Source organism: Zootoca vivipara, chromosome 7 (genome assembly GCF_963506605.1).
Source record: "Zootoca vivipara chromosome 7, rZooViv1.1, whole genome shotgun sequence".
Taxonomy (NCBI): Eukaryota; Metazoa; Chordata; class Lepidosauria; order Squamata; family Lacertidae; genus Zootoca; species Zootoca vivipara.
Genome location: NC_083282.1, coordinates 76,002,268 through 76,019,198, shown reverse-complemented (window position 1 = coordinate 76,019,198; position 16,931 = coordinate 76,002,268). Strand labels below are relative to the sequence as shown.

The 16,931-nt window shown below is 41.8% G+C and overlaps 1 long non-coding RNA gene across 1 annotated transcript in view; it reads right to left on the bottom strand.

Moving 5' to 3' along the window:
* LOC132592455 (uncharacterized) overlaps positions 1-16,394 on the bottom strand; it is a 51,066-nt gene extending 34,672 nt beyond the window's left edge. The window contains exon 1 of the long non-coding RNA XR_009557955.1: positions 16,090-16,394. This is a non-coding gene — a long non-coding RNA (uncharacterized LOC132592455). The remainder of the gene's footprint in view (positions 1-16,089) is intronic.
* Positions 16,395-16,931: the final 537 nt, after the last annotated feature.

Genomic DNA, 16,931 nt, shown 5'->3' with positions numbered 1-16,931 from the left:
GAAGACTGAAAAAAGAACAACAGGAACTGCTAGGTGCTCTTATTTTGTGTAAAATCCAAGCACTCTGGGCTATGGCTGATGAGTGACCTTGAGGCAGCTCTCAGAAGGTAGTTGCCATAGCAACACTATCACAAAAGTGGCTCATCCTTTGCAACACACACCAACCTGGTGCATCATGTTGCTAGATATAATACCATTGCTATTCTGTAGCTCTGCTGAAGCTGTAATATACATTGCAAATGTGGGTAGATTTTTTTTAAAAAAAAATAGTATATTGTTCATAAAATTATCTCTTCTAAAATGCAATTGATAGACATTACTTCCAGAAAAGATATTTGGATAACATATTACTGACACGTTTATACTTTTAGGAGAACTGAAACCAATAATCAGAAAATTATTATTTACCAGAACATTATTATTTTAACATAAATATTTGAAATAACCATGGGTGATGGGCAGCATGTTAGAAGAAGTTTCTTCTAAGATGGCTCCCACGGCAACACAAGCACATAACATTCAAGTACAAATATAAAAACCTTTTTGTTTCCTTGGGGCTAGAGATGGTCAATAGTTAAATTTTGGTTCATAATCCCAGTAAAATAATCCAGAAACATCTTTATCATCACAACCTGTGGTGAAGAACTCACCAGCTCTTACGCAAATAGAATCCTATTAAACTGGTCTGCAACATTTATCCATTTAATAACTTTGATTAAATAATAAAAATATTGGGGCAGATAAAGGCCCGGCTGGGCCAAAAATGGGTTTGCAAAGCATCACAAGATTTATATCCTGTTCTTCACCTAATGGCCTGAATGAGTTACACTTGGATCAGCATCCGAAACATCCCATGTGCCAGGCATGTTTTGCAACTTGGCATGGTCTATTTGCAACCAATTTTACAATTACTGTATTATTAGAAAATAACAACTTTTGAACAATTAACAACTTCCTCTGCCCTGTTAGGATACTATAAAGAAAAAGTGAACTGAACCCTAAGAGCCAAGTCAAGTTGAATTCCACCCAAATATTTTATAACTAAGTCCTACTCAGAGTAGGCCCACTTAAATTAATAAAACTTAATCATGTCCATTAACTTCATTGAGTCTACTATTGAGTGGGACTAGTGTTAAATTCCACCCTATATAGATCACGTCTAACTCCATCACTTGATTTACATTGAGACAGAGTTATGTAGGTGAGCTGGAAAAAGGTACAGATACTTACCCAAAATATGTTGAGTTATATTCACAGCAAGCTAACATGGACTCGTTTCACTTGCTTATACTCATTAACTGAATTACTAAATACTTTCTGTAGCAAGTGTTTTTCTGCTCTAAAATTCTGGCTGTTGTTGTTTAGTCGTTTAGTCGTGTCCGACTCTTCGTGACCCCATGGACCATAGCACGCCAGGCACTCCTGTCTTGCACTGCCTCCCGCAATTCTGGCTAGTTGTCTGTTTATTGCAGATTGAATAACTAAAAATTCCAATCCAGAGTCAAGCCTATTGCTCAAAATACCAGCAGCACAAACATGCCTCCATGTTACTAATGAATATACAGTAGTGGAAAATTTCACAGGCCCATATCCAAAAAGTATGCAGCTTATTTTTTTTACCTTACTTCCTGCAAAGCAGTCATTAGACTATGACCTCAGATTTTACTTTGTAAATCCTGGAAGTTGCTCTTCCTTTTAAAAGGTTTATATTTCACTTATAATATAGTTTAGAAACTGGCATTTGTGCAACAAAGTTTTGGAGAAAGGCTAACTTGATCTTTTAACAATATAATGATTCTAACTAGATGAAAAGGCTATGTGAAGATAATTTGTTGCATCAGGCCATTAAGTAAAACTACGGTACTTTGTGACATTTTGAAGCAGAAGGCATGCTTTTAAGCGTTATAAAAAATGTTGAAGGTATTTGCACTGTTAGCACTTGCTATTCTGTAATATTTTGTAACATTTTGTATCTAAGCTTACAGTGAAAAGTACATGAATTCTCATATACTTTTCCATGAGTGAGAAATGCTGAAATCCTCTCAAAAGGAAGTATTGTGTTAACACGATTAAATGTGCAGGACAATATCCACAACACATCTATCTTTCATGGTCTTGGAACAATTTTCAAAGAAGTGTGCAACTTTTCAGAGCAATTAACCATGGTTAAATTTCATTTCAAATAGACCTATTTCACTAATCATATGACAGCAGCTTTTAATTAGACACTTTGCCTGCTCACCTGTGGCAAGTGAGAATTTCCTTCAGGCAGCCAGCAAGGGCAGATGGTTTTAATAAAGAGGATATGTTTTTTCTGCCATGAAATCAATGTGCATCAAATAACTAACATGGGTATATTTTGTGAAGCAGGTAAGTAAATGTTCTGGCTGTATTTACAAAATTATACTACAAAGTCTAATACTTAAGCACACATTTGGCAGAACTATATTCCTATATAGGGAGCTTAATGTAGAATACTCATAGCCAAAGTAGTGCCCTCCAAATATTTATTGGACTACAGTGCCCATCAGCCCCAACTAGCATAGCCAATAGCTAGAGGTGGAAGTTGTAGCCCAGCAACATCTAGACCAGTGTTTCCCAACCTTGTTTTGGGACTACAACTCCCATCATCCATAGCTAGCAAGACCAGTGGTCAGGAATGATGGGAATTGTAGTCCGAAAACAGCTGGAGGCACAAGGTTGGGAAACACTGATCTAGAGCAGGCATGGCCAAACTTGACCCTCCAGATGTTTTGGGACTACAATTCCCATCATCCCTGAGCACTGGTCCTGTTAGCTAGAGATGATGGGAGTTGTAGAGGTACAAACAATAGCTACCCCTAATTAACAAAAACAAAAACAATTGGCACCAACAAAGTGTTGCTATGGGGAGTACTCTTGTTGAGTGTTGCAGAACACCATTGCCCTCCCCCATCCAGTTTTTCCATTTCTCCCCCCCCCCCTCCAATAGCATTCCATGTCCACTAAACACATTCAGTCTTCATTGGGCTATTTGGGTGGGTTCCCCTTGAGGTTTAGTTTCCTAAGTATTTTCCATACTTCTGCAAGCCAAAGAAACCTCTTGGGCATGGATGGTACTATTTGAGCATATCCCTACATCAAAATGTGTGGAGTGTCCCAGCTCAAGGTTCCAGACACACCATCCCCAGTTTTCCATTCTATTTTCCACAATAGTCACTCAGCACTCTGAGTATGCTCAGTCTCATCACACTGTGTACTATTGGGGGGATATAATGGGCAGGCTTGTCTAAACAAGAATGTTTTTAGCAGGCAACAAACAGTACAGAGAAGGTACCTGCTTGATCTCAACAGGGAGAGAGTTCCCAAGTGTAGGCACTGCAGTTGAGTAGGCACTTGTGGGGTAAGGCAATCTCATAGGTAAATTGGTCCCAAGTTGTTAAGGGCTTTAAATACTAATCATAACACTTTGAACATTGCCAGTAGCAAACTGGCAACCAGTGCTGATCTCTGAGCACAGGTGTTACATGTGACAAGGGCTCACCTCTGTCAGCAATTGTGCTGCAGAATTTTGCACTAACTGCAGCTTCTGGATCAGGTGTGAAGAAAGCCTCACATAAGAGTGCAAGTAATCCTGTCTTGAAGTAACCAAAGCAGAAAATACATACACATACAGATCTTCTGAACACATGATTAGAAGTGCAAGTTAAAGGTGCTCAAAGTGAAAAATGGTACTATGGTGAATATACCATCAACATAAGCATTGCAGCAGCTTGCCAAAATGCATATAATATTGTATTGTCTAATATACATTTTAAGTACTTTTAGCATCCATTTCAGGCTTTGCCTATTTTTTTTCTTGGTGGCTTCTAGTCCCATTTATGCAAAATCAGTATGGGTTTTATTCAGCTAGACACATTGAAACTAATTGACTTTAGTTAGTTATTGCTATTAATTCAATGGGTCCAAGTAAAAGTTAATTGAATACAAACCTACCGTATGTACTGTATCTGCATACGTAGGAGAGACTTTCAAGTATGGTATGCTTGGAGGACAGTTTGGGGAGCCTGATAGGGATACAGTATTGCTGGAAACACACACGGGAAGGCTTCTGGTATGCATGCATGTCTCTAGGTTGTGGCCTTTACTGTAAATGGTGTCCTTGGGCAGCATTATAATTATATATGTGCTGTGGTAGTGTAAGCAGTCCCATAGGTATAGAATACTTAGATGAGCAATCAACCACAAAGCTACTAGAATGAAATCTTAGTAGCAGAATCTACTGAATTACGCTGGATTTCCCCCCTAGGAAAGTATTTACTGGTACGTATAAGATTGAAGCATGGAGACCTAAAGAACTCCCAGTACCTCAATCCTAAAATACTTTGTTAATTCTAAAAAATTTCAATGGAACTTATTTTTACATATTGCATCTACAGTTAGATATAAATCAATTTAACATGAAATCCTCAATCTTTTAAGTAGTTGTAGACATGCTTAGTTTTTACCCAAGGGAGCTTTACACCTATAGCTAAAATTATTAGTCAAAATGCAAACATTTTACCATTTCTGCATTCTGTAAAAGTCCAGAGCACTAAAATTATTGAAGCTATAAATCTCTGCAGACTGTTCATCTGACTCAAAGTTTGGCTGAATGAAAGACAAAAAAAAGCCTTTGCGTCTGCCTGAATAACCATACCCCTTCCAACATGTTAGCTCACAAGCCATTTTGTAACCAGACATTTCATGCCAAATCAGCATCAGAATCCACACTTGACTCACATTGTTCTTGGGACTTTCAGTGTTTTGCCAAATCAAGGTTTGCACAGATTTTTGGTAGTTTGGGTGGGGACTCTGTATAAAAACTTGTAAAGTCAAGAGAGTTCAGTTTAATTGTACTGGATCCAGCTCCAGTGAAGGTTATTACTGTAGTTTCAGAGGTCAGCTTGCAAGCTGCTACTCAGTCTGTCTCAATTTGCTTTTTGCAATGATAGATTTATTCTAATTCATTATTATTTAGGCTCATTTCTAAACATTTCTAAAAACCAGTAAGGGACATGTTCACCTACCATTGCTGATCTTCATATTTTAGTCTAGTGTTCCTCCATCTTTTTAACTTTGGCCCTATCCCTTTCTGAACTTACTCTATCTCATACCAATACCAGAAGTCTGCTCAACTGATGAAAAAGCAGAATTCTTACATATCAGAGGTTGGGAACCTTTTTCAGCCTGAGGGTCACACTCCCTTCTGGGCAACCTGCCAGGGGCTGCATACCAGTGGCAGGCAGAGCAATGCATGTAAATTTTGCCTTGTACTGCAGGAAAGTTTCTAAACACATTGGAACATGCCCCTCTAGCCTATATCCAAAAGAGCAAAGGCACTATCAGTGTTCAAGGACACATTCCAGCCAAACGAAAACACTCAAGGGAAAAGCAGAGCCTGTAGGGGGAATGGCTTGGAGAGAGTACTAAGGGCCAGATAGGTGTGGAGGTCTGCATTTGGCTCTTGGGCCAGAGATTCCCCTGTTATATACAAATCTACGAGTCTGCAGCTGCATGCAAGGATCCTTAGACTCGGACACCAATTCAACACCTAAAATTCTACATGCCCATCAGTTTTGATAATGCAATCCAACTTGTATGTTGATGAAACACTGCTGTTCTTGAGGTCATTATCTTTTGGGGTGTGGGTGGGAAGCACCTAGCTTGCCAATGTTATAAATGAAATGTTGTTATGTGAGTGTGTGCATGTGAACGCTGGAAGTGAAACAGGGGTATCAGCATCTTCTATGCCAGGCATCCCCAAACTTCGGCCCTCCAGATATTTTGGACTATAATTCCCATCTTCCCTGACCACTGGTCCTGTTAGCTAGGGTTCATGGGAGTTGTAGGGCAGGCCAAAACATCTGGAGGGCCGCAGTTTGGGGATGCCTGTTCTATGCCCAGGGCCGTCTTAAGCATGCCCGGCGCCCTGGATCCCTCTGGCGCCCCCCGCCCCGTTTCCCAGCACGGTGGGCGGGCACCGCGCGCAGGGGTGCTGCCGCGGGCCAGCTGCACTGCACCCCCCAGCCTGCCATAGGGCCGGCCCTGGGCCAGGGGGCGCTGCCCACCCCGTTGCGACGCCCCTGCGCGCGGCGGAGGCGACCCCAGGCCCGCGCGCCTCCGGAGAGCGGTCTGAAGCCGCTGAACAGCGGAGGCGCGTCTGGGGCAGCCTCAGTCGTGCCTCTCAGTGGGCGCAGCGGCACCCCGCGCCACCGGAAGCGGGCCTAGAGCCGGCCCTGTCTATGCCCTTCTTTCATGTGATCCTTCCTTCCATGTGACCCTTCCTTCCATCAAAGGTGGAAGAGGATAGAATGTTGCACTATATGCACCTTTGCTATGATCCAGAAAGGCACTTTTAATCATAAGCAATGTAAACAATATATACAGAAATAGTATACATTATGAATACTTGAGGTAAGAAAGAAACAGAATTATGTCCATTATTCCTTAAATCTGCCTTGACAATCATTTCACAGTATATGTAGTAACTTGATAGTACTGTATATGTATACTCTATGTACAAAATGCATAATTTCCTCTGGAACTTACTTTTAAGCACATGCAGATTTATTTGATTAAAACTATCAGCTAAAAATTGATGATTCAATTAAAATTTAATCCAGTTGCTTCTCTAATTAAAACATATAGCTTTCTAACTAAGTAGAGCCTATGGGTTGTATCCAACACTGTCTGCGTTAGGAGAGTTGCACTTACACAACAGGATTTCCCTTTCCTTTCCCGTTTTCTCCCCCTGCTCACCCAAATGTGTTCCAGGGGTCCCCCAGGTCCCTAAAGCAGATTTTAAGGGTGCACAAGGAACTGCAAGGAAGAGCAGGGTAAGTTCCATTCTGCAAGAAAAAGTCTACTGCCTGAGCTGAATGAACAGCAGTGTTGGATATAATCCTATACAGTAGTACCTCGGGTTATGAACTCAATCCGTTCCAGGTCGCAGTTCGTAACCTGAAAAGGTCGCAAACCGAGCGCCGCTTCTGCGCATGAACAAAGCGTGTGTGCTTCTTCTGCGCATGCGCGGGGCGCGCGCCCCGAAAACACTTCCGGGTTTGCGGAGTTCGTAACCCGAACGGTTCGCAACCCGAACGGTTCGTAAACCGAGGTACGACTGTACATCATAGAAATATGATTCTAACTCTTTGCCATGCAAGCCCGCATGTCTTTCGTAAGGTGCATAAGTTTACAGTTTTTTAAACAAAAAGAAAAACAGCCAGATATTTATTTGAAGAATTGTGAAAATAAAGTTTGTTAAAGCGTAACTAGTTTAATATTAAATAATCTGGATACTGTATAAGCAAATTAGCCCTACTGTTATCCCTAAGTGAATCAATGTCTCTATCAGATACTGAGCGAAAGGTGTTTCCATCCAAATGAAAAACTAATCTGACCACCTCTCAAAATTTGGATATTTAAATACTACCTACAAACACAAGCATTCAATTTTCACATGATGAAAATTAACTATTCAAGTCTCACAAGAACCTACCAAACCTTGCTTCAGCCTATTGCAGTATCCCAATTGAAAAAGAAGAGAAGGCTCCCATAACTTTCTGTACAAGAGGGATTTTCATCCGATATAGCTTGCAAGTTGAGTTACACCTGCTGGCATTTCCTCTTCTACACAAGTTAAAAACAATGAAGAGTTTCATGGCACCTTTAAGACATAGGACAATATCCAAGGTCATGTGAGCAAACTTTCATTTGAGCAAAGGAACTTCTTCTACTTCCCCGCCACCAGGCCCTCCTCAAATGTGCTGTGGAAAGTTCCCTGGCCTAACCCTTCAGAGTTAGGGAAGTGTATTGGGTTTGCAAGGGCAAGGAGTGAAAGGCAAAGACCCCTGTTGTCTAAGCAGACATTCACTCCACTCTCAAACAGACATCACTGGATGTGATCCTAATAAATTTATTATGGCAAAGGTTTAATGGACTACACCTCATCAGATACACTGTATCCTGAATTGCATGAGGTTTTGTAAGTGGTGATGTTGAGGAGCGTTACTAGAGGAAACAGAAATGCATAAAAACACACAGTGATAATTTATAATTAATTGTGGTCACTCACGAAACAGTTGCCAATACTACAGAAATTCTGGTATTAGTAAACCAATTAACACATGCAGTGTGATAACGTGAGAGCTTTGGCCCCACCTTGGCCTGTTTTTCATCTGGCCATTTTATCCATGAGTAATAAGCATTTGTATCACACTACTGGATTTCCACAATTATTTCTGCAAAACTGTTATCTGAGACCATGCTGTTATTGAAATCAGTCATCAATTTCAGCAAGCCAAGGGAAAGATAGGTGTGTGTTCTTTTTAAACTGTTATGGTATGAATTCTGAGTCACCTGAGCAATGACGCTCAAGTCACATCTCCATCTTTTACCTTAAATACTCAAACTCGGATTTAAAATACAATAAATTATTGTGTTTTAACACTTCTGTTGGAAGCCGCCCAGAGTGGTGTATAAATAATAAATCATTATTATTATTAGTCACCTGCCCTGTAGAATCTACAGTAATCTGTTTGCACATCATCCCTTATTCATCTTCTCCATCCATTTCCCTTCATTTTGTTCCTTTCCAATATACATTAAAAATGGAAAATATAAAGTTAGAAATGTTGACAGTAATTTGTTTTAAATTTAGTTTTTTTAAAAAATCCTACACTGTATTTAACTGCAATGCACTTTTACCAGATAACCTTGAGTCTCCTGAAGGCACAATGAGCAAATTCCAGAAGCAAAGGAGGCACACTGCAATGCCTTATATGTTTTAGATATACAGATATACAGTATAGAGTCTCAGATTCTGATAAAGTGAGCGTGCATTTCAGAAATGGAAGTCTAGCATTTACCAGAAAATGTTTCAAATATTTTGTCAGATATTAACCCTGCATTAGGCTGCATTTCCCTGATATAACGCCCAATGTGTTACTTGCATACTCTTCTACATAGCCACAACATTGCCTAATATAGTAAACCTATTTTAAGCTGCTAATCAGCATAGCTTTTTAAAGACTACTACTGGGAAAATGGAAAAGGCCAAGAACTAAATGTTTTATTGTGCTATTATTAAACAGTTGGGTGTTTTTCTTAAGCAATAGATGTATAAGGAATCCAAATAAAGAACAACTAGGCTATAATCCTATCCACATTTACCTAGAATTAGGGTTCACTGAACATAATCAGACTTATTTCCTTAAAAAACTAAAGATGGCAGGTGCAGGGGACATTTGGTACTCCAAATGCTCCATAATTACAACTCCCATCAGCCCCAGCAAGCATGGTCAATGCTTAGGAATGATAGGAACTATAATTTACCAACATCTGGAGGACCAAAGTTTCCCCAGACCTGGTATGCGGTGTAAAGAGAAACCTTTCTATTTCAGATAAAAGGACCAACTAGGCCAGTGGCTAATCAGATGACTCTGGAAAGTCCACAAACAGGGCTTGAAAGCCCATTGCTGTTCAGCAGAGCTCAACAACTCTTAACAACAGAGGTTCCATATAGATATCATAATGAATAGCTGTTAATCTAATACAGTACAGTAGTGAGCAACCTCTGCCTGCTGACACATCAGCTGATGGTGGGGAGGCCAGGCATCCCCAAACTTCGGCCCTCCAGATGTTTTGGACTACAATTCCCATCATCCCTGACCACTGGTCCTGTTAGCTAGGGATCATGGGAGTTGTAGGCCAAAACATCTGGAGGGCCGCAGTTTGGGGATGCCTGGTTTAATCTTACATTGGCTGTGCTGCCATGTTTCCAAGCAGAAAACAGGGTTGTGAAGACAAGACAGGTTAAAGAGCCCTTTGCCTTGTCCTTTAAGTGGGTGACAGGGGTTTGGGTGTGCAACTGGTACTACCCACCCACTAAAAGGAAAATCAGAGCAAAGCACAATCTGAAACAACCCTACGCCCTCCCATTTTTAATGAGGTGAGAGGATGTTTGAAATAGTGTTTTGCAAAGCCACAGAAAGGATTTTGACAGGTGGGAGGCCCTGTACATTTGCCTTATGGGGCAAATTGGACAAGTGTACAGAAGTAGCTTTGCCAGGTTTTGTTTTTAAAAGAAAACAGCATAACAGGTAAAGGTAAAGGTACCCCTGACCATTAGGTCCAGTCGCTGACGACTCTGGGGTTGCGAGCTCATCTCGTTCTATAGGCCGAGGGAGCCGGCATTTGTCTGCAGACAGCTTCCAGGTCATGTGTCCAGCATGACTAAGCCGCTTCTGGTGAACCAGAGCAGCGCACAGAAACGCCATTTATCTTCCCGCTGGAGCAGTACCTATTATCTACCTACACTTTGAGGTGCTTTCGAACTGCCAGGTGGGCATGAGCTGGGACCAAACAATGGGAGCTCACCCCGTCACAGGGATTTGAACTGCCAACCTTCTGATCCTAGGCTCTGTGGTTTAGACAGAGTAGGTGCCAAATGTGATACTTTGGGTGGCACAAATTAAAAGGGCACTCTCTTCCTGCTCACTGCTTGCTTTTTGTCCAACAGCAGAACACCCACAGAAGTGCCTTAGTAGAAGACCTTAACATCTCGACATCAACATGGGAGAAGGTGTTCTTTAACATCAGGATTCAATAACCTTGCTAATCGCCCTTCATGACAGTAAGAGGGGCACTAGGCTCTGGCAAGCAAGATGAGCACAAACTTGGAGCTACAGGGAGAGGCAAGGCAGCATGCCTCCAACCAGTGATTGAAACTAGCCAGGAGCATTTTGCACCTGGCTATCAGCTACTTACAACCAATTGAACATGCCTGGGCACTAGAATGGTGCCTGACATCTCCACCATCTGGAGGTACATGCCTGGGGGTCATTGGATCTTGACTGTTTTCACACACTAATACCACTTCCTGTTAAATTCTATCAGTTACATTTTATCTGCACAAACAGAATGAACTTCAAGAACCAAATTGCTTTTGCTATGCAGTCTGAACAGGAGCACTGAAGTCCTAAGCTATGTCCAGCTTTAAAATTCAAGAACAATGCCTTGGATTGGGCTCAGAAATTAACTGGTAGCCAACAAATCTCTTTCAAAACTAGAAAGATATGCTCCCAACAAGACTGGCTAAGATCCTAACAGCCACATTTTAAAGTAGTTTCCAGACTGTTGTCAAGGGCAGACAACACATTACAGTAGTCTAAACAAGACACTACCAGTGCATTGGTCATTGCAACTATACTATGCCCATCCAAGATCATTCATGGATGACATAAAAACTTAAGCTGGTAAAAAGATCTCTGCATCACCATGTGTCCTGCAACCAATTTCAGAAAGTTTAAAAAGTTTTCAGATGCCTGTTGCCTCAAACTTTGGATTGATGAGACCATACCAACACTAGTATTAAGCATACTGTATTTTTAGAAGGAATTTTATCTTCAAGTTAAGTAAAAGTCTTAAGATCTCTCATATAACAAGACCGTATGGCAGAAGACATTAAACTTAGTATCAGAAATGCATTTTTGTTTCCATTTATAAAGGTGTAGACCAGGCATCCCCTAACTGCAGCCCTCCAGATGTTTTGGCCTACAACTCCCATGATCTCTAGCTAACAGGACCAGTGGTCAGGAATGATGGGAATTGTAGTCCAAAACATCTGGAGGGCTGAAGTTTGGGGACGCCTGGTGTAGACACTCAGGCATGCATATTAAGTGCCTCTGATTAGTCATATTTCAAGATGTTCTTTACTACAGCCTTTGACAATAGGTTCTCCATGAGTTACTTACTATCCTTGTTGCTTTCTTAAAACTTAAGAATGACTCAGCTTTTCCAAAACTTCTAGTTGTATCAAAAAGCTTTCAGTGATTAGAGTGTAATCAAAAGACACAGAAAACAAGGAAGAGCTGGGGAGAAGAACGGAAGCAAGTTGTATGATTACAAAATTTAAAATAGCATTCCTGGTCGCATCCATTATACACATGCTTGCCTGAAATATTATTTACCTCCTACAAGGTTCAATTTGGAAGTTATTAATGTTATCAGATAGTTGAATCCATATTCATTTACTTAAGATTAATGGCATCACCCCCTTCACACCATCTGCTTTAAGAAATAAGTTTTATGAAGCTTTTCAGTGTAGTTCTTCAACAGTGAAAGGTTGAAAACAGACTACAACTTACACATTGCAGCAAAACAAGCTGACCAATTCTAGGTTTACAAAATAAACGAGTTGCAATATAGGAGCAACTGGATCGAAATGGCTTTGTCATGGGTCCAATAATAATTTGTCCTAGGACAATGTGTACTTCTCTGGGTGTGCTTGGTTGTTTTCTTTTCAAGGGAGTGGGTTCAGAATGCAAGCACAACTTAATTTGTAGCCCTATACCAACTTACATGGAACTAAATTCCATTGAACACGGTGGAACTAAATTCCAAATAAATATGCACAGGATTACACTACACACAGTACAGTGCTACCTCGGGTTACAAACACTTCAGGTTACAAATGCTTCAGGTTACAAACTCCGCTAACCCAGAAATTGTACCTCAGGTTAAGAACTTTGCTTCAGGATGAGAACAGAAATCGTGCTCTGGCAGCGCGGCGGCAGCAGGAGGCCCCATTAGCTAAAGTGGTTCAGGTTAAGAATGGACCTCCGGAACAAATTAAGTTCTTAACCAGAGGTACCACTGTATATATTTTGAGGTGAAGTGCCATTTAATTTGGTACAATGCAGTTTCTGCAAATGAATGAATCCTTCATTATATGGCTGTCAGATTAAATCCAAAATGATTTAATAAAGCTTTGACTGACTATAATGTCTCCTCATTAAAACAGCAGTGTTTGTAGGAGGAGGTGGGGGGGGGATTTTTTAAAAAATACAATGTATATGTTGTGTTTTCATCTTGTGAACTGTCGTGAGATCTATGAAGGGTGGTATACCAATTTAATTGATGGTGATAACCAAGATTTAGAACTGGGATGGGAGTGATTGACACTGATGAAATTGTTGTGCCAAATGTTGGGGCAGTAAGTCGTTTGATCATCTATTTTACACACTGGCATTTTCTATAGCTATTAGGCATCCAGTTGCCCGCTCCAGCCTTGAGAGATTGATCGTCAAGTTTCTGAGAAGAGGAACATCCTTCAAAATCTTTTGAAATTCACTTCAACCACATTAGATTATCTACCTGAGCATCAACGAAAAAGAGGAATATTATGAGTATCATGGATGCTTCTTTGGATTGCTGATTTACCAGCAAATGTAAAGTTTCTTAAAGAGAGGGCTTTGGTCAGCTTCTGAGCACTTGGACTTCCTAAAAACTGTCTCCATCACTCACTCCTCTTGCTTATGCCAATAGCCATACAGCCCAATCCTATACCTGTTTACTTGGATGTCCCATTAAGTTTAGTAGAAATTACTCCCATGCAAGTACAGATAATGTAGCCTTGATTACACACTTTAGAGGTTTTTAATGTATTATTAAAGATTACACACTTGCTAATAGAACATTAATTTTCTAACATTTTATACCTGAATAAATCTTTAAATTCCGATTTAGACTAATGCATTCAAATTATTTTTTGTTTGTACAAATTACTACTATTTTACTTGTGCCTATTTCTCAATTATTGGGAAAGCTCTTACATTTCATACTAAGAACATATAGTTATTATTTATTCCTCCTACTTGATAAAAAAAATTAAAGCCATTTTGTGCACACACCCATTTTTTGCAGTTAAAAATTCTAACTAAACATCTCGTAATGCATAATAATACAATCTGAGAGGCTCATAGGTAGCTGTCACTTGTAAGCAACTGTCTCAATGCCAAAAAATGTTCACTCATTCTTAAAATTACAAACACTAGAATGAAATAGTATTTGGCATGCTAAAGATAGCATTTTCTCTTTTTATATCAGCATGCCAAGCGCTATGTGAACCCAATACAAAAATAAGATATTCGATTACTGCTCATATTGCTCATTTATATGCAAGACCTGAAGCAACCTCCAATGTCAGACTAGTGTCCAATATCATATTAGACATAGTAACAGAGTTCAATGCCTTCCTTTCCTCAAGTGTCTCAGTAAGTGTATTTTGGATTACCCCTCCAATATCTACAAAAAGTCAGGCTTTTTTGTTTGCATTTTATACACCATCTATGTTATTAAGCTCTGTACAACCTAAGAATACTGTTCCTTTTTTCCCTATTGTGATCAGGGGCTTTCCCCTTCTCGTCTGCATTTTGGCTCAGCTATTTGGTGCATATCTTATAAGCAACTGCACACAGAACACAAATTACATTACAGCGACAACTTCCCAGTTAAAGGCATACAAAATAGCTTTAATTAATTTATAAGACTTAAACAGATATTAAATATTTTTAAAACTTATAGACCAAGGCTAGCTTGAAACAGCAATTTAACAGCTTGTTCTAACGCAGACTGAGCATTTGTGTGTTCAAAACCATGGCTCCCTCTACATCACCACACTCACCAATGTATTACCTCATTGTAGTTATTATTTGCATGCAACTTCTTTATTTTGAACAGAAAACGTAATGTGACATAACATTTCAAAAAGAGACAACGCAAAAAGACATCTTTCAAAATAAAGGACCATATTTAAGCATTAAACATTCAGAATCCCAAATCCTATTGCCAAAATACTTTGGGAAGATATGCCTCCCCATTTCCAACAACCATTAACATATTGCAGGGTGGTTTTGCCATTTAAACTGCTCAAACCAGCCACACGTCTGTATGCTGGACAGTGGGCACAATACACTCTCCCATACAGTATATGAAAGACTAGGCTCGTCCAATTTTTCTTCAATGTTATTATCGGGAGTGCCAATATTTATCAGAGCTTGTCATACAGTCGGTACCTGTTATATTTACGTGTTCTCCATGCTTTAATCATTTGAAGTCGGAGGCAAAGTATCTCGAAGAGCAACCCTATCCTTTAAAACAACACGATTAAGCTGCGCTACAAGAAAAGGGGCTGGGAAGCAAATGTCTCTTTCCCCCCCAAGCAACTTGGCAAAGCAAAGAGACACAACACTGGAACCGCAGCCAAGGCAGCAGCGGCAGCACCTTGCTCAGGACAGCGAGGCAAAACTTTAAAACAAATAAATAAATCGCTGGGTTGCTTCAGCGTCGGGCAGTTATCCCAGGCGCTCTGCCCTTCCTACCCAGCCAGTTGGTAACAAGCAGGAAGACGGAAGCTGCTGCTTCTCGCTTCCAAAAAAAGAAAAAGAAAAGAAAAGAGCCACCTCGCCATGGCTGAGAGACGCAACACAAACGGCCAACAGAGGCAGACACCAGGCATCCATCCTCTCACCCGGGTCCCGACCAAAGCACAAGAGAGTCTCCCGCTCGCCCTCGTGTTAACTAAGCAGGAGACTTACCCGTTTGAAACTTACCAAGCCGGCAGGCGAAAGAGGAGGGGGTAGTACCCAAATTTACCCACCGGCCCCCAAATTTACCTGAAGTTAACTCGCTGCCCCCGCCCGTCGCCTTCCTTTTCCACACAGACTCAACAGCAACAGATCTTGAGCAAGGGAGGAGGAGCAGAACCATCGCACGGGTTTGGTTTTGGTCCCTCCAAAACGCGTCTCCTCCCGAGTGCCCGTGGAAAGGCGTGCAAGGCGAAATACACGTGAAAAGGGAAACAAGTTCCCTCCCTCACTACTCACGCCGAGGGGAAAACAAATCCCACCCACCCCACCAAGAAACCAGGCAAAGCCGCCTTCTCAAAGTCCCTTCTTCTCTTCCCTCCGGGCACCTTAAAAGTCCTGTGAAGATAAGGAGACGCTCGAAGAAGAGACCCGCAGAAACGCAGCGCCCCGAGGCAATGATAATAATAACCTCTCCTTACACTTTCCTCCTCTCCTCTCCGCTCTCTCTCTCAACCGCCCCCCGAGCCCCACGACGCCCCCCTGTGGAAGAGGCGCCGGAGAGAGTGGGCTGCCACCTCGGCTGGCCGGTCTCCCGAGGCGGGGAATGGGAAAAGGGGAGAAAAGCAGGCGTCCCTCCTCACCCTCGCCGGCATATGCGGCAGTTGTTTCCCCTCCCGCCCCACGTCTGAACGCAACTCACCGGAGGATTTGTGAGGGGAGGGGGGCGGAGAGAAAAAGGAGAAGGAGAGCCGAGCGTTGCCTTCTGCCCAGCGCCCCCCTCTCCCTCTCCCTCTCCCTCTCGCTCTCGCTCTCTCCTCCCCGCCTCACGCTCAGCTCGCGTCCGCCATTTTATCTCTTGACTGGATTTAAAATAGGAACCAGCCTCCTCAGAAGCAGCCGCCAGCTAGAGCCGGAGCCAGCCCGGCAAGCGCGTGGGCAGCTGGGATTTGTAGTTCAGCAGCCGGCGCCTAAGGGACGTCGGGATCCTGTGTTACTCCGCGGCTGTTCGCGGCCGCGCGGCGTCTCGTCTACGCCCGTTACGCAAAGCCCTCTGGGATTTGTAGTCTCGTCCGCGAAGGTATCTTCGCGTTCCTTCTGCCGCTCCCTTCGACCGAAGCGGCTCGCTTCTGCCTTGGAAGGAGCGAGCGTTACTTTTCACAGTGTGTGCGTGAATCAGAACAGAGCCGTTGTGATCCTGGATTTCTCCCCACTTGGTTTTATAACTGATGATGCAAGCATCCTAGCGGGCCTCCAAAACGTAAAAGCTGCATTTGTTACAGGTTAAAAGACGCAGGCACTACTGTACTGTATAGTGAAATTAAAAATTCTGGCGGTAGGCGCACGCGCGCCAGCTGTTGAGAGTAGCATGCTCTGCACTTCAAAGGAGAACAAAATCTCCACCTCGAGGAATAACAAAAACGGAAATAAACAAAAGCTGCAGCCCCAGGTTAGGCCTTCCAGCCCCAGGTCAGGTAAAGAATGTTAAATAATAAAAATCTGTTTTTAGCCGATAATCAGAGCAGCAACAGAAAGAACATTTTG